This window comes from Scylla paramamosain, chromosome 9 (genome assembly GCF_035594125.1).
Source record: "Scylla paramamosain isolate STU-SP2022 chromosome 9, ASM3559412v1, whole genome shotgun sequence".
NCBI classification, from domain to species: Eukaryota; Metazoa; Arthropoda; class Malacostraca; order Decapoda; family Portunidae; genus Scylla; species Scylla paramamosain.
Window position 1 is genome coordinate 16,888,356 of NC_087159.1, and position 19,145 is coordinate 16,907,500.

The window sequence follows — 19,145 nt, forward strand, 5'->3', positions numbered from 1 at the left end:
TTAAAAAGTAATCTAGAGTGAAGCAAAAGGTTTGAAGTGTTATCTGAAGGACTTGTTTAGGTCATGTAGATACAGGTTGCTTTGGTTGGACAAAGCTTGTGTTGATTTGTGCTGTGCAGGAAATGAACTGGTCAGGCCTGATTACTTATACATTTTTTTATGTATATGTACAGATGACTCCCTACCTGATAAAGCAGCCTTCCTGCCCTTATTTTTAGCTAAAGTCACATGTCAACTCAAGGGATCTTAGTAGGTAAATATCATAGGCCAGAAGTCATGACGTGTCAACTAAATCACATCTTTCTCAACCCCACTCCATGTCTGTCTCCCCAGACCCATCCCTTCTTGTTTCTACATTTTTCATACCCCTTCCCTATTTTCTCCATCTAAACCACCACCACCTTTCTCTCTCTCTCTCTCTCTCTCTCTCTCTCTCTCTGTTTGTATGTACGTACGTATGTATATGTGTGTGTATGTATGAAGGAGGTATGAGAAACATGGGGAGAAGGATGGATATGGGGATGTGAAGGGAAGAGGAAGGAGGCAGGCCCAAGATTCACATCAAAGGCAGCTCTAGCCAATGACAGCTGCCATGAAAAAAAAAAAGATGACAGGTATCACCTTTGTTAGAAATACAGGTAGGAAAGCTGTTGCATCAAGTAGGGAGATGTCTGTATATATATAGAACTTTATTTATCAATATAATATAAACAAAATTCTTATATGTATTTTTTTAAACCTAAAGAAAAAACAATTTATGCATTTTTTTTTTTGGGGGGGAGGGGGGTTAATACCAACCCTGTAGATGCTGCTGTAATCTTTGATGCTCGTGGCCCACGCCTCTGTCGTGGTCCAGGATACTGCATGGATTTGGTATATACTTGTAAAGGCTACTGGAATACCCACAAACATTTTCATATTTTAATTAATAACTACTATTTTTTTACATTTCTTACAAGTCAAAATTTCTCACTTGCATTCATCTTCAAGGCATTGAAAGTTATTTGATGTCACTTTATACCTCTTCAACATAATCATTGATGAACGCAGTCATTGTGCAAGAATAAAGACAATATCAAATTCATAAACAAAACTAATATTCAATCGGTGCAATTAATATTCAGTTAGAAAACACATATCAGCATTCCAGCAATTACCATAAATATTCCATAATTAAGTAAATCTTCATACACCATACAAACATAAAACATCAAATAAGCATCCTACTCCTTTTCTTAATAAGATAGTTGATTTATAGACTCCATTATGCTTTCAAATTCCACTTACTTTTAAGTTATTCCGTCCATCCCAACCCCTCTCTGGTAAGCAACCCTGGGACCTCTGCCTCTGTGTATGTTACTGTCTGTTACTGACTAATTCTCTGTCACTCTATTCATATACATTTGCTTGGGACTACCTATTTCCCTCAGGAAATTATCTTTATTTTCATAACATTTTACATATCTACCATTCACGCTGTTTATTTATGCATATGATCCGCCCACAGGCGTGGTGCTTGATACAAAACGCCAGTCAGGATATAGGGGCAAATTGGAGGCAGAGCTTAAGTGGGCATTGGTATTTTCTATAGGTTGACCTCTTCCTTCTGGTGCCTCATGCCTCCTTACCGGATTACTTTCACTTTCTATCACTTTCTCTTCCTTGTCCCCTACATCATTAACGTTTTGATCCAGGCTGCCTTCCCAGGTGGTTTTATGGCTTTCTTCCTGTTTGTAATGTGTAGGTCCAACTGCCATGTTTCTTGTTTTCTCATCTCTCTCCATATCAAGTGCTAATCCCTTTTTTTTTTTTTTATGTCCTTATGTTTGCGCTCTCCGATTCCCTAGTCCTGAACATCTGGTAGGAAGTGTAAATTACCTTTCAGGAGGAGACCGGCTTGTTTTTCTCTCTACTTAATCCATCTTCTCCATATCTTCCTTCTTACTTATTCTATCTACTTCTCTTCTTTCTTCTTCCTTATTTTGTCTTCTTTCTTCTTCTTTTCTTCCTTGACAATACAATATATACTGTAGTGTGAGGTCACCACACCTCAAGTGCCACCAGCAGCATGCCAACGGTTCCATCTGTAGTGAACTTTGTAAATATTCTGTAGTTACCCTAGTAAATATCCATTTTCTTTAATTACCATGTTCTTATACTCAACTTGATTACACGCAAGTACCCAGTGAAATATGTATAAATAATCAATAAATAGACTTGCTCATCAACTGACACTTGAGCAAATTCAGACCACTTTTCCCAGCTGCTGTGGAGAAATTATATTTTCTGGTGTTCTGCGTTCTAAGTGCCCTTCTTTCAAGTGAGCCTCTCGCCTTCCCCCACTTCACTGTAAACAGCATACTTACCTGGCATAGGAAATACTATTTGTGAAGTCCCAGCTGCCGCTGTATTTGTGTACCGGGCCTCTCCCACTTGGTGAGAGCCCGTCCATTTGCGGTTCCTCCTCTACTACTACTACATACTTCCTGTCTTCGCCCTTAGTGTCCCACCTGTGTGGTGAAGGTGAACCCCAAGCCTTGTGCAATGAGGGGTTTTAGAAGGCTGCTTTAAGCCCACTGGCTGGGTCAGGCAAAACTCGGACAGAGTTAGGGTGCAGAGCAGGGTGTCTGCGACGGCTGTGAGCAGCTAGGACACTAAACTGTTCTGCCTAGGCAGGCTCCTTCCCTTTTTTTCTAACTGTTCACATAATCTAAGATAAAACACCAAGACCCTGGACTCATCACCAAACAAAGGCTGCTAAGAACCCTCTACGAGAGCCTCATCTATGTTACCAGGATCATTCTACTACATGATGGATTTATTGTACTAACCAGGACTGACAACAATGTTGAGAAGATCTTCCAAGGACTCTGCCATGCAAGTTTAAAAGACCAAGGATTCAAACCAAACTAAGAGCCAAAAGAACCACACTCCTGTTCAACGTAGATGACTACATGATCTCAAGAAATTAAAAAGAAATAGAGGAAAAAGTAATCAATGAGAATGAATGGATCCACTAAGGCATAGATAATATCTATAAGATACCCCCAAACAAAACTTATGAAGATCGGCTTTAATCAAACCAACACAGCCAAGCTAGTGACAAAAAAGGGCCTGCTTGCAGCAATTTCACATGAGCATCCCTCCAAATAACATAAAGGTCGATGAATTCATCACCTTCCTGACATGCATGCGATGCTACAAATTAGAAGACCATCCAACAACATGCCCCCGATGCAAAGAGTACCAGATCTGCTCTGAGTGCAGGAGCATAGACCATATATGAAAGGACTGTAGATCTACAACAAAGAAATGCATCAATTGTGAGGGGCCTCATGGGACATTGGCCAATAAGTGCCCAAAAGAAGAGATCAAGGACAACAAAAGAAAAGAGAAGAAAAGTAACATCACACACAGCCAAGCAGTCTAAACAACAAACATTCAGGCTCCACAAGCAACTGACCTTTTCCAGAAAGACACTGCTGCAACCATCCTCACTTGTATCATTCACACGCACATCTACAATATGGTGCAATCTAGCATCTACAATGGTAAACTCAACAAAACATTTAAACTCAACAAACTACCCACAGTAAATCTCCCGAAGAACCCTCCCTCCAAAGATTTTATCAGCTTGGCAAAAACCCGATTCAGACATCAGCACGAGTCCAGCATAAAGAGTAGGAAGAGGAGGAAGAAGAAATGGAAGAAGTTGATGTCGAAACACAAGATCTTACAAAAAAAAGCGCCACCACCATTTGAAAAAAAATAAATAAATAAATAAAATAAATAAATAATAATAATAATAATAATAATAATAATAATAATAATAATAATAATAATAATAATAATAAATAAATTAATAAATAAATAAAGATAAATAAATAAATAAAAACCACTGAAAAAAGAAAAAAAAAAAAGAAAAAAAAAAGCATAGGATGGCCCAAAGGACATCTTTACTTGAGACAACTAAAAGAGGGTATTGAAAGATATTCACCAGTTCATTCTGACAATGAAGCATACAGCTACATAATAAATAACGAAATAGAATTGCAGGATGCCTGGAAAATCACAGATGATGCAGCATTCAGGAAAATACGCAATGGCTTGCAACAAGAAAGAACTCCATCTCCTAGCAAAGGTAGCAAATTAATCACAAAGCAAACAACTAATTAAACCACAACACACTCACTCTCATCACATTCATATAACAAAACAACACTACTCAAACATGGAGAACACAGACGCACAATACAACATACAACACAATGTACATAACTGGAAAAGTAACAGAACCACTCTCAGCAATATCTATAAGGAAATCAATCCAGAAATAATACTACTCAATAGCCATTAAATAAAGACACACGAAAACATCATAATACATAGCCACTCCACTTACCTTATAAATTACAGTGACGAGCAGCATGAGGGAACTGCCATTCTCATAAAACACAACCTGAAACACAATAAAAGATGATTACGACACTAAGATAATACAAATCACCATAGAAACCAGCACTGATCCCATAAATATAGCCACCATTTACCTCCCACCTTGCAGACTATTTCCCTATCACCGAGTTCCACACAATAGCACTTCCAACTTACATCATCGGTGATATGAACGCCCACCACCCCGCCCTAGACAAGAAACAGGGCAACAATATTGGAAAAGCATTAATGATGCTTATAAATAACAATAAGATAAGAAATGATGGCCTAAACTTCCCCACATTCTTTGCACAAAACACCTCCACTCATGACATAATACTCTCAAATAACAAAACATATCATAACCTACAAATCCAACCTGGTTCCACAACCCTATCTGATCACATACCTGTAATTACAAAAATTACATATCACCCAATAAGAATACCCACACCTCCCATGCACATACTAAGTAAAACAAGTTGGGAAGAATTTCGTAAAGAAACAACAAAAAACCAGCACCATCAACACAAAACCATATGTGACCCAAAAAACACTAGAAGACTCATTTAAAGAATGGCTTGCATCAATAACCTCTACAATGAAGACACAAATCCCAACAAAAAATACAAATCAACACAAAAGCCTAAATATAACCATAAAATAAAAGAACTACAATGTTGGAGGAAGCAATTATTACAAAACAGCTTTCAGAACTGGATGGAACTACTCTAGATATATAACCCACAAATCCATACAGCAAGTTATAATAGCAGAATGCAAAAAGCAGAACAAAAAATGGGAAAACAAAAATAAAAGATCTAAATACACCATACAGATCCCAAAACATTTTGCTTTAACATTAAAAAAATAAATAAATGAAACCCCACAGATCACAAACCTTACCTAGTACAAAATAACAAATAAATATACGATGAAAAAAACAAGGAATAAATCTTCAGTGGTATTTGAGGCAAATACCTCTAATTTCTTTCAACTCTTCATCCTCTCTATTACCTTCCTCTAAATTACTTCTTCCTTCACCTCACTGTCTATCCCCCCTCAAAATTCAAGAAGTTTCCATCAACACATCAACACAACACACTGAGGAGCAGCCAAAGACTTAACTTCTAGTCTTGAGGCCTCTTCTATTTACAACACTGATCAGCTCTAGATAATTGATTTGGACCTGAATCTGATCTGGATTCGTTTGGGGGAAATAGAACTCTCGCGGCCATTACTGATCAAAATAAAAACAACACAAGCATGTCGCTGCCCAGCTGTCACAAGTGGCAGACTGTTGATGCTCGCCATTGAGCTCTATGAAAGTGTCAACGAAGACTACAGCCTACTGTACATTTTCTGAGGAACTTGTGTAGTGCTGAGAAATTAATTATGTATATTTCTACTTTTTTTCCTAGGCTAGGGCCCATGTAGTGTGCGGGGGTGACCAGAATCTCAGTACCATGTGACTAACCCCTCCCCTTCCCCTCCTCTCCTCAGTGTCCTTTTGTCCTTGCTTTCCCCCCCCCCTCTCAGCGTCACTGTGTTGACCACTTCTATAACAAATTTACCCCGTGAATAAACGTAATTTCTCCTGCTTGGCCAGGTTATAGAGGCGAATTTTTCACCTAATCCCAGAGAATGGGGAGCCCTTAATATGATAAAATTAATTCTATAATGGTAAGGTCTTAAACCAGCCCAAACAAATCCCAGATAATTACGCCGCGCCAATGAGGTTGACGAATCTGATAAGTCTTCTTTGCTTCGCTGCCCTGTCACCCCTGTTGCTACGCAAGCCGGGAAGAGATACCAGACTTTGACTAATTCCCCAATTGATTTCAAAAGTCCATTGAATTAAACTTCTTAAAGTAACAACTATAAAGTAAACAGTAACTTAATTATTCATATTTTTCATCCCTGAACTCACAACCTAGTCGCCCCCCCCCCCACTAAAAACAAAATTATAACTTAATAAATTTCCCCATTGGAAACCTTTATCCTTAGTTTCCCGCCGATTTCCTCACAAGCAAAGCCAGTCTCTCTCGGATTCTCCTCAGGTGAGCATGCAGTCTGATAGTCTCCCCCTCCATTCCTGTAATATTAAGTAAGTGTTTATTTAACAATAATTTTACTAAAGCAGTCTCTCTCGGATTCTCCTCAGACCCTCTCGGATTCTCCTCAGATATTCCTGATGATAAACTGTTTTCTGAGTGGATAGATATTCGCATTTTTTCGTTCTTTTTTTTGTTGGTTTTCTCCACGGGACTAGTGAAACCACCTGGTTCGAGATCACCGTGTGAGACTGTCCTCAGGTATATACATACTTTTTGGATATATATTTGTTATTTATTTATTTATTCTCTGGTCTCCCCCACAACTCAGTAGTCGCGAAAATATCTCCATCGTAGTTTTTATGTAATTGAAGAATACGCTACCATTTATTTTGTATTTTTGAATTGCTTTCTTTTTATTATTATTATTTCGGATTATTCCATTATTTATTAAAAATCATAAAAGTGTCAGTATTTGTATTTCTCTTAATCCAGTGATAGGATTTGTAATTATCGTCTGCCACAAGGGAACATCATACCCCTTAGAGGGCACTAAACTTGTACCGAAAAGGCCACCCCCGAATCCCAGCCATATGTCTACCCGGGCATCACGAGACTGGATTCCGTGCCTGGTTATGAATGTTGTCAACGTTTCACGCAAAGCTCTCTTCACACACACATGCTGAAAGTACTCGCTATGGTGAAGTACAGAATGGTAAAATGAAAAAAAAAAAAAAAAAAAAAAAAAAATATATATATATATATATATATATATATATATATATATATATATATATATATATATATATATATATATATATATATATATATATATATATAGCCTGGCCTGCGTGCTGACACTATTGACACCATTTTTTTTTTTTTATGTAGGAAGGATACTGGCCAAGGGCAACAAAAATCTAATAAAAAAAAGATGCCCACTGAAATGCCAGTCCCATAAAAGGGTCAAAGCAGTGGTCAAAAATTGGTGGATAAGTGTCTTGAAACCTCCCTCTTGAAGGAATTCAAGTCATAGGAAGGTGGAAATACAGAAGAAGGCAGGGAGTTCCAGAGTTTACCAGAGAAAGGGATGAATGATTGAGAATACTGGTTAACTCTTGCGTTAGAGAGGTGGACAGAATAGGGGTGAGAGAAAGAAGAAAGTCTTGTGCAGCGAGGCCGCGGAAGGAGGGGAGGCATGCAGTTAGCAAGATCAGAAGAGCAGTTGGCATGAAAATAGCGGTAGAAGACAACTAGATATGCAACATTGCGGCGGTGAGAGAGGGGTTGAAGACAGTCAGTTAGAGGAGAGGAGTTGATGAGACGAAAAGCTTTTGATTCCACCCTGTCTAGAAGAGCAGTATGAGTGGAACACCCCCAGACATGTGGAGCATACTCCATACATGGACGGATAAGGCCCTTGTACAGAGTTAGCAGCTGGGGGGGTGAGAAAAACTGGCGGAGACGTCTCAGAACACCTAACTTCATAGAAGCTGTTTTAGCTAGAGATGAGATGTGAAGTTTCCAGTTCAGATTATAAGTAAAGGACAGACCGAGGATGTTCAGTGTAGAAGAGGGGGACAGTTGAGTGTCATTGAAGAAGAGGGGATAGTTGTCTGGAAGATTGTGTCGAGTTGATAGATGGAGGAATTGAGTTTTTGAGGCATTGAACAATACCAAGTTTGCTCTGCCCCAATCAGAAATTTTAGAAAGATCAGAAGTCAGGCGTTCTGTGGCTTCCCTGCGTGATATGTTTACCTCTTGAAGGGTTGGACGTCTATGAAAAGACGTGGAAAAGTGCAGGGTGGTATCATCAGCATAGGAGTGGATAGGACAAGAAGTTTGGTTTAGAAGATCATTAATGAATAATAAGAAGAGAGTGGGTGACAGGACAGAACCCTGAGGAACACCACTGTTAATAGATTTAGGAGAAGAACAGTGACCGTCTACCACAGCAGCAATAGAACGGTCAGAAAGGAAACTTGAGATGAAGTTACAGAGAGAAGGATAGAAACCGTAGGAGGGTAGTTTTGAAATCAAAGCTTTGTGCCAGACTCTATCAAAAGCTTTTGATATGTCCAAGGCAACAGCAAAAGTTTCACCAAAGTCTCTAAAAGAGGATGACCAAGACTCAGTAAGGAAAGCCAGAAGATCACCAGTAGAGCGGCCTTGACGAAACCCATACTGGCGATCAGATAGAAGGTTGTGAAGTGATAGATGTTTAAGAATCTTCCTGTTGAGGATAGATTAAAAAACTTTAGATAAGCAGGAAATTAAAGCAATAGGACGGTAGTTTGAGGGATTAGAGCGGTCACCCTTTTTAGGAACAGGTTGAATGTAGGCAAACTTCCAGCAAGAAGGAAAGGTAGATGTTGACAGACAGAGGTGAAAGAGTTTGACTAGGCAAGGTGCAAGCACGGAGGCACAGTTTCTGAGAACAATAGGAGGGACCCCATCAGGTCCATAAGCCTTCCGAGGGTTTAGACCAGCGAGGGCATGGAAAACATCATTACGAAGAATTTTAATATGTTACTGTATGTAAAGCGTATGTACCTCACGGCATTATTACTCGGCATTTATAAGTGAAATGTTCAATAGTTTTCTATTTGCATGAAAACGTGTAATATGTGTAAGTATCAGTATTTAATGCTATATTAAGCACCGAAGCCGATGCTCACTTGTTAGTAGTGTGGGGTTAACCTGCTAGTCGCCTGCGGGCATCACTCACGGCCAAGTCGCGCTCAGACAAAGACGGGCAGGATGGTGACCGAGGTAAATACTTTAATTTTGTAGTAAAAACTGATTGTCATAGTGCTAAGTCAATTGCATGTATTGTTAATGAATATTGTAATATGTTGAAAGTGTTTAATATCAGTGTATAATGTTATTTTGTAAGAAATTGAGACCGAGAACTTGTTTGCAGTTCTTACGGTCATGCCTACCTCATCAATAAATGTCAGAGAGAGAAATGCCTTTCCTCGACCCTACGATGATGGGTGTGATCAGTAAAACAGATCACCTGAGAGCCAATTGCTGCCCAGCCGGTGCGGCTACAGTAAGAACTCGGCCTACAAGCAAGAAATTGGCTCCATGTGAAACCGCAGCAAGAGTGAGTCACAGGACGAGGGGACGCTGACATAAGCCTAAAGGTTGACCTCTGAGGCCCCGGGGTCAGCTCTACCCTTGACAACAACCACTCCCTTCTACCCACTGTGCCTCGCCACCATTTTGTAGAACCCATGGTCACAGGCAAGAAAGTATAATAGTATGTATGTGCACTGAATTGAGTAGCCTAAGTGAAAATTACCCACAATTAGCTAGTATTAAGAGTGGTAATTTTAATTGCTCTTTCAGTGTCTCAGTATTGACACAATTAAGTTGTTAGATAATTATGTCTGATACTGGGGAAATTAATGCCGTAGATGGCCTTAGGGAAGGTGAGGGTGAGCAAGTGGACAGGGATCAAACTTGTATTGAAGAAGTTAGTGTCAGGGAGCGAGTGCCAACCGATAAAGGAAGAGAATATCAAGTCAGTGTAACCAAAGGAAGAGCAGAGTCCTGTAAGCGTAAATGGAGCAGTGTTACCAGCAAAATTAAGAAAGGATTAAAAATTGTAATTAGCCCCTTTGAATTAGAGCCCATGTCAAGTGAAGTAATAGAGGCATTTCATCAGTATTATGTGGAATAAACAAAACTGATGGAACTAAAGCCAGAAAAGTCAGAGGAGCTAAATGAAGAGCTGGAACACAATCAACGAGTTCACCATGAAATATTAGAAAGTATAGAATGTAAAAGAAAGGAGTTAAAGAATGACAGAGGATCAATTTGTTCTAGCAAACGGTCTAGGCATTCTAGAGTCTCATCTACTTCATCACGTTCATCAGCAGCACAAAGAAAGCAAGAAGCAGCAGCAAAGGTAGCCAGACTTAGAAAGGAAATGGAATATCATGATAGTTTAGCAGAGGCAGAAGCTAGGTTAGCTAGAGACCAGGCAATGTTTGCAAAGAAAAAGAAAGAGAGAGATTTAGCAGTTGCTAGTGCAGAACTTAATGCTCTTAGCTTAGTTGAAGAAGAAGTAAAAATGCTTCCAGGTAATGATGAAAGTGTAGAGAAGCAAAGTTATCTTAAACAATACATAGAGTCACAAAATGAAATGAAAGCACAAGCAATTGCAAATCAACAAAGTGACAATGCCATGCCTCACAAATATGTTACATTCCATGACCCACAGGAACCTTCTTCTTGCAATAGAGATAATGAATTGATGACAAATGAAGTAGATGGACAAATATTTAGTGAACCTCAGGTAGAATCTCACCCCATTCAAGTCCATTGGAGGATACAGTGGTAGTCTACAGAACAGTGACACAGGAAGTAGAAATCAATGAAGAAAAGAGGGTTAATTTCTTAGTGTTTCCTACTAAAACCAAAGAGATGATTAATCCTTCTCAAGTGAGAGATATGTTTGAACTTGGCTTCAGTGATAGAAAGTCAGCTGACACTCCATTATCATATGAAGATAAAAGGTTTATGAGTAAGATGAAAGAAGGAGTACATCAGCTGAAGGATGGCCATTATGAGTTGCCCCTTCCTCTTAAAGATGGTAACGTCAAGCTTCCAAACAACAAACTATTAGCAGAGCAGAGACTCAAGAAGTTAAGAGCTAAACTTGAGAAGGATAATCAACACAAAGGTGATTACAAAGTGTTCATGGATGATATGATTACAAAAGGTTATGCAGAGGTTGTACCGACAAAGGATTTAGTTAGGAATGATGGTAAGGTCTGGTACATTCCACATCATGGAGTCTATCATCCGAGAAAGCCAAAGAAGTTGAGAGTTGTCTTTGACTGTAGTGCAAACTACAGGAACCAGTCATTAAACAGTCACCTGTTACAAGGCCCAGACCTTACCAACAAACTTATTGGAGTGTTGTGTAGGTTTAGGCAAGAAAGCATTGCACTTGTATGTGATATAGAAGTAATGTACCATCAAGTGAAGGTCAACCCAGAACACAGAGACATGTTAAGATTCCTTTGGTGGGAAAATGGTGACCTTAATAATGAGATAGCTGAATACAGGATGACAGCTCACCTGTTTGGAGCTACATCATCTCCAAGTGTAGCTAACTTTGCTCTTAAGAAAGCTGCAGATGACTACGGGTGTGGATCTGATGCAGCCAAGTTTGTAAGAAACAACTTTTATGTTGATGATGGTTTGAAGTCAGTAGCTACAATGGATGAAGCTGTCGCTCTTATTCAGCAGAGCAAAGAATTATGTTACAAGGGAGGTTTTAACCTTCATAAGTTCTTGTCAAACAACAAAGATGTATTAGCTGCAATTTCTCCTCATGAGAGAGCAGATGGAATTAAAAGTTTGGATTTTAGTAAGAATGAAGACACACTGCCTATAGAAAGAACTTTGGGAGTTGAGTGGTGCATAGAATCTGACACATTTCAATTTAGAATAAAGCTGAAAGACAAGCCACTCACCAGGAGAGGCATTCTGTCAACAGTGAGCTCTATATATGATCCATTAGGTCTAGTGTCACCTCTCATACTGACTGGAAAGCAAATTTTACAAGAATTATGTAAGAATGCAGTTGAATGGGATGATGAGGTGCCAGATTATGTCAAACCTAAATGGATAAAATGGAAGGATGAGCTGCACAAACTAGATCAGTTAAAGGTACCTAGAGGCTACAAACCTGATGACTTTGGGGAAGTAGAAAAGGTTGAACTCCATCACTTTTCAGATGCCTGTCAAGAGGGATATGGCCAGTGCTCATATATTAGATTAATTAGCAAGACTGGCCAAATTCATTGTGCATTAGTAATGGCAAAGTCACGTGTCACACCTCTAAAAAACATAACAATTCCCAGACTAGAACTAGCAGCAGCAGTGGTGTCAGTTAGAATCCATAAACTCTTAAAGGGAGAACTTGAGTATAATAATGTGGAAGAAGTATTTTGGACAGACAGCAAAGTAGTCCTTGGTTACATTGCAAATGAAGCAAAGAGATTCCATGTATATGTTGCAAATAGAGTAGAAACAATAAGAGATCACACTTCACCAGATCAGTGGAAATTTGTAGAGACACAGTATAACCCAGCAGATCATGCATCTAGAGGCATGACAGCAGATGAATTGTGTAATAGCAAGATCTGGTGGAATGGCCCAGAATTCCTTTGGCAACATAGCAAAATGGATAGCCATTCCCAGTACAAGGTCATAAATGAGAATGATCCAGAAGTGAAGAAAGTTGTATGCCATGCTGTAGGTACACAACAGCCCACAGATATACTAGAAAGACTTGAGTATTTTTCAGATTGGTTTAAAGCAAAGAGGGCAGTTGCTGTATGCCTCAAGCTTCTGAACAGCTTCAGAGGAAAAGGTGATGGCACTACTAAAGTAAAGGGAAACACATATGAGCCAGTAAATGTAGCACAAGTGTCAGAAGCTGAAAATGTAATTATAAAACAACTGCAAGCAAAGGCATTCCAGAAGGAGATAGATGTACTGGAATCATCTGCTAACCATAATTCTTTAATTAAAGGAGACAATGGCAAGGGAACAAAAGTGATAGACAAGACCAGTTCCCTCTATAAGTTAGATCCCTACATTGACAAAAATGGTATCATGAGAGTAGGAGGAAGATTGAGGCTTTCTAATTTGACAGATGAATCCAAACATCCAGTCATCCTCCCCAAAACATCTCACATAACCCAGCTGATAATATGCCACCATCACAAAAGGACAAATCATCAAGGCAGGGGCATAACTTTAAATGAAATCAGGTCATGTGGATACTGGATAGTAGGAGGATCATCCCTAGTATCAAGGCACATTTCAAAGTGCATTATCTGTCGTAAAGTTAGAAGTACAACACAGGGACAGAAGATGGCAGACCTGCCTATTGACAAACTAGAACCATCACCTCCTTTTACATACTCAGCAGTAGATTTCTTTGGCCCTTTCTATATCAAAGAGGGGCGTAAAGAGCTTAAAAGATATGGAGTGCTCTTTACTTGCATGGCATGTAGAGCTGTGCACATAGAGACAGCCAACAGCATGGATACAAGTTCCTTCCTAAGTGCATACCGTCGCTTTGTAGGACGAAGAGGGCCCGTAAGACAGTTGAGATGTGACCAAGGAACTAACTTTGTGGGAGCCAAATCAGAGTATGAGAAATGCTTGAAAGAATTAAATAACAATAAAGTCAGACAAGAACTCATGAAAGATCAGTGTGACTGGATTGTTTTTAACATGAATGTACCCAATTCCAGTCACATGGGAGGTGTTTGGGAGAGGCAGATATGCACAGTGAGAAATGTACTCTCTGTGTTGCTTGATCAGCATGGTACCCAGTTAGATGACCAAGATCTGAGAACCTTCCTAGTTGAAGCAGAAAATATAGTTAATGGTCGTCCCCTAACTGTGGACCATCTTAACTCCCCAGAAAGTCTTACACCGTTGACACCCAGTAATTTGTTAACTATGAAAACAAAGGTAGTACTGCCTCCTCCAAGCATTTTCATTAAGAAGGACCTGTACTGCATAAAGAGATGGCGCAGAGCACAATACCTGGCCAACCAGTTCTGGTCCAGGTGGAAAAAGGAGTATGTGCAATTCCTACAACTTAGAAATAAGTGGACAACACCGAAGAGGAATCTCAGTGTAAATGACATAGTTATTATCAAAGATCAGAATTTAGCAAGGAACCAGTGGAAACTGGGAAGAGTAACAGAAGTATCTCATGATCATGATGGCCTAGTAAGAAAGGTTAAGGTCCTGGTTTCAGACTGTAATCTCGACAACCAGGGAAGACACATAAGGGCAAACAGGACCATCATAGAGAGGCCAATACATAGTCTAGTATTGCTGTTAGAAGGTAATGCATAATAATAGACCGGAGCACCCCCGCCAAGGAGCCAATGTAACAAAACATATTATGTGCTAATCCTAGTTTTAAGGTACATACTAATGTTAATTTAAGGTAAATTGTTACACAATTTAGGGGAGCCATGTTACTGTATGTAAAGCGTATGTACCTCACGGCATTATTCCTCGGCATTTATAAGTGAAATGTTTAATAGTTTTCTATTTGCATGAAAACGTGTAATATGTGTAAGTATCAGTATTTAATGCTATATTAAGCACCGAAGCCGATGCTCACTTGTTAGTAGTGTGAGGTTAACCTGCTAGTCGCCTGCGGGCATCACTCACGGCCAAGTCGCGCTCAGACAAAGACGGGCAGGATGGTGACCGAGGTAAATACTTTAATTTTGTAGTAAAAACTGATTGTCATAGTGCTAAGTCAATTGCATGTATTGTTAATGAATATTGTAATATGTTGAAAGTGTTTAATATCAGTGTATAATGTTATTTTGTAAGAAATTGAGACCGAGAACTTGTTTGCAGTTCTTACGGTCATGCCTACCTTATCAATAAATGTCAGAGAGAGAAATACCTTTCCTCGATCCTACGATGATGGGTGTGATCAGTAAAACAGATCACCTGAGAGCCAATTGATGCCCAGCCGGTGCGGCTACATAATACGTGGCATGAAGTAGTCAGAGGGTGGAGGAGAGGGAGGAACAAGCCCAGAATCGTCCAAGGTAGAGTTTTCAGCAAAGGTTTGAGCAAAGAGTTCAGCTTTAGAAATAGATGTGATAGCAGTGGTGCCATCTGGTTGAAGTAGAGGAGGGAAAGAAGAAGAAGCAAAGTTATTGGAGATATTTTTGGCTGGATGCCAGAAATCACGAGGGGAGTTAGATCTTGAAAGGTTTTGACATTTTCTGTTAATGAAGGAGTTTTTGGCTAGTTGGAGAACAGACTTGGCATGGTTCCGGGCAGAAATATAAAGTGCATGAGATTCTGGTGATGGAAGGCTTAAGTACCTTTTGTGGGCCACCTCTCTATCATGTATAGCACGAGAACAAGCTGTGTTAAACCAAGGTTTAGAAGGTTTAGGACGAGAAAAAGTGAGGAATGTACGCCTCCATGCCAGACACTATCACCTCTGTTATGCGCTCAGCACACAAAGACAGGTCTCTGACACGGTAGCAGTAGTCATTCCAAGGAAAATCAGCAAAATACCTCCTCAGGTCCCCCCAACTAGCAGAGGCAAAACGCCAGAGGCACCTTCGCTTAGGGGGATCCTGAGGAGGGATTGGAGTGATAGGACAAGATAAAGATATGAGATTGTGATCAGAGGAGCCCAACGGAGAAGAAAGGGTGACAGCATAAGCAGAAGGATTAGAGGTCAGGAAAAGGTCAAGAATGTTGGGCGTATCTCCAAGACGATCAGGAATACGAGTAGGGTGTTGCACCAATTGCTCTAGGTCATGGAGGATAGCAAAGTTGTAGGCTAGTTCACCAGGATGGTCAGTGAAGGGAGAGGAAAGCCAAAGCTGGTGGTGAACATTGAAGTCTCCAAGAATGGAGATCTCTGCAAAAGGGAAGAGGGTCAGAATGTGCTCCACTTTGGAAGTTAAGTAGTCAAAGAATTTCTTATAGTCAGAGGAGTTAGGAGAGAGGTATACAGCACAGATAAATTTAGTATGAGAATGACTCTGTAGTCGTAGCCAGATGGTGGAAAACTCGGAAGATTCAAGAGCGTGGGCACGAGAGCAGGTTAAGTCATTGCGCACATAAACGCAGCATCCAGCTTTGGATCGAAAATGAGGATAGAGAAAGTAGGAGGGAACAGAAAAGGGGCTACTGTCAGTTGCCTCAGACACCTGAGTTTCAGTGAGGAAAAGAAGATGAGGTTTAGAAGAGGAGAGGTGGTGTTCTACAGATTGAAAATTAGATCTTAGACTAACAAAAACAGTAACAATAATTAAATTCTAGTAACATTTAATTTAACAACAACAAAATTTGTCATTTTACATAGCTATAAAAATAATTATATATAATCGAAAATAATACTCTCTCTCTCTCTCTCTCTCTCTCTCTCTCTCTCTCTCTCTGGGCCAACACAGAGGGGTCTATCCATGCTCTCTTCCAAAGAAATATATTATTTTCAACTGAACAAGTATTATCTTCGTTTGCCTCATCACATGTAGTTGTTGGGAGACGCAGTAATGGTCACATAATTTTAATCAGAAGCCATAAACCAAGGCTTGGTGTGGCTTGTAATATCTCCCTTATTCCTGTTATGCCACCACCACAACAACATTCTGCAACGATTCATTACCATTTACTTTGTTCCTCGGATATATCAACCGTTTTCTTACTGTGTAATCCCCTAGATAAGTCCGCAGTAGAGGCTGTTCAGCCGCTAATATGACCGCTGCCAGCAGCTTCAGCAAGTGTTGTCTGCTATAACCCACCTCCGGAACCAGATCACCCAAATCATGATCCGTATCACTTAGATCAAGGTAGATCTAGTTCAAGATGTAAAAAAAACATGGGTCGCACGGCCAGATTAGTGATCTGAAACGGATCACGGTAAAATCAACCCTGCAATGGAGCTGAGGATCCACAAGAAAGTCAATATTTCTCTACCTTGAAAGATTTTACTAGATCTTGAAAGATTTTGGGGGCTCATCTTTAAAGTTTTTCTTTTGACTGGTGGACACACTGACCTTCTAGAACTTCACAAGAGGTCATAAGGATCACTAGATCTTCGCGACCCTTACAACAACAATCCTTGTCATAGGAACTATAAGATCTGAGGGTTTTCCCCCTCCCTCCTTTGCCCCAGTATCCTCCATATGACTGTCGGTCAGATTATCGAATAACCTCTTATCCCTTCCTGCCTGGAAACCACTCTTCCTTTATTAACAGTCACAAGGAGGCTCCTCGAGCAGCGCATGAAGAGGTCGAGCGGCAGAGAAAAGAACTAATGGCGCTCCTTCACGAAGAGCGGCCCAACACCATGGAAGTATAATGGGAGGAGTCGGCATGACATCACGAAAGTGAAGCCAATGTGCTATTGGTCCGCTGTCGCCCCTACCCACCTTACGCTGAAAACATTACCAGCTGAGCAATGAAAATATAGGAAAACACCGGTGTCGTGCTAAATCTCTCCCGGATGGCGCCACTGCGCATGCGCACCATATCGAGGTGACAGCATCGTTATGTATTATCAACTGCTTTTTTGTGGTTTTATTGACAAATTACTATTGCTTTGGATATGTTAGGATAAGAATGGGGCAAGTAAACAAGGGTAGTGAGTGATAACAGAGCACCAAAATCTTCTCCCTTTTCCATATATCAAGTCTAACCACCATGCTTTATATTTATGAATTTTACGTATTGTCAACATCAGTATGGAATTTTATTGACAAATTACTAATATTCCATTGTCTGTGGAACATTTTATGTTACTGTACGTAAAGCGTATGTACCTCACATCATTATTCCTCGGTAATCATAAGTGAAATATTCACTAGTTTTCTACTTGCCTGAAGACATGTAATATGTGTATCAGTACTAAATGCTATATAAAGCACCAAAGCCGATGCTCACTTGTGGTTAACCCACTTGTTGCCTGCGGGCGTCACTCATGGCCAAGTCGCGCTCAAAGACGGGCAGGAAGGTGACCGAGGTAAATACTTTAATTTTGTAGTAAAAACTGAGTGTCATAGTGCCAGGTTGATAGCATGTTTATGGCAATATCAGTGTATAATGTTATTTTATAAGAAATTGAAATCAAGAACTGCGAACAAGTTGTTCGCAGTTCTTACGGTCATGCCTACCTCATCAATAAATGTCAGAGAGAGAGAGAGAGAACTGCCTTTCCTCGACCCTACGATGATGGCTGTGATCAGTAAAACAAATAATCTGAGAACTAATGAAGACCTGCCAGTGTGGCTACATTTTAAACATAAAACATGGTGATAGGACTTGACATATACAAAGCGATATGCATATACAAAAAAATCTTTTTTGGTGCTCTGTTATCATTCACTACTCTTGTTTACTTGCTGCATTCCTATCTTAAAATATTCCATAGACAATGGAGCATTAGTAATTTTGTTAGTAAAGCTCCATAACGATGCTGATAATGCGTAAAATACATAACATGGTGGTAGGACGTGATACTTGCACAGGGAGAAAGTTTTGGTGCTCTGTTATCACTCACCGCTCTTGTTTACTTGCTCCATTACTATCCTAACATATCCACATACAATGAAGTAATAGTGATTTGTCAATAAAACCTCAACCGGGAAAAATTTGGACCTGGGAGAGATTTGGCACAACACTGGTGTACCGCTCCTTATTTCCTGTTTTTTTGTTATTGCTTCCAGGCCTCCCACCATATCTGTGATCACAAAAGAGTGGTGTTGTGCCATGCCACCAGGATCTAGAATCTAGATGGTAAACCATACACACAGATCAGATCATACAGTGTTTTTCAACTTGACTGGACTTCTGTGTGCGGTAGGAAACTGTCTTTGGGGCGGACATACAGATGGACAAGATCATGTCCACATATACATATGCATGTACGTACATATACATGTACATGTAGATGAAAGAGAGGAAACAAACTCTGTATCAAGTAAATGATGGCTTGATGGCTGATTTTTCTTGGTATACTATCCCATAATCATTCTCTCTCTCTCTCTCTCTCTCTCTCTCTCTCTCTCCTCTCTCTCTCTCTCTCTCATATGATACTATACAATAATGTTGATTTGTAATTAA

General features: G+C 39.8%; 1 long non-coding RNA gene across 1 annotated transcript in view; it reads left to right on the top strand.

Moving 5' to 3' along the window:
• The first annotated feature begins 5,807 nt into the window (after positions 1 to 5,807).
• The window catches only part of LOC135103696 (uncharacterized), a 25,174-nt gene continuing 11,836 nt past the window's right edge, over positions 5,808 to 19,145 (top strand). The window contains exon 1 of the long non-coding RNA XR_010270166.1: positions 5,808 to 6,541. This is a non-coding gene — a long non-coding RNA (uncharacterized LOC135103696). The remainder of the gene's footprint in view (positions 6,542 to 19,145) is intronic.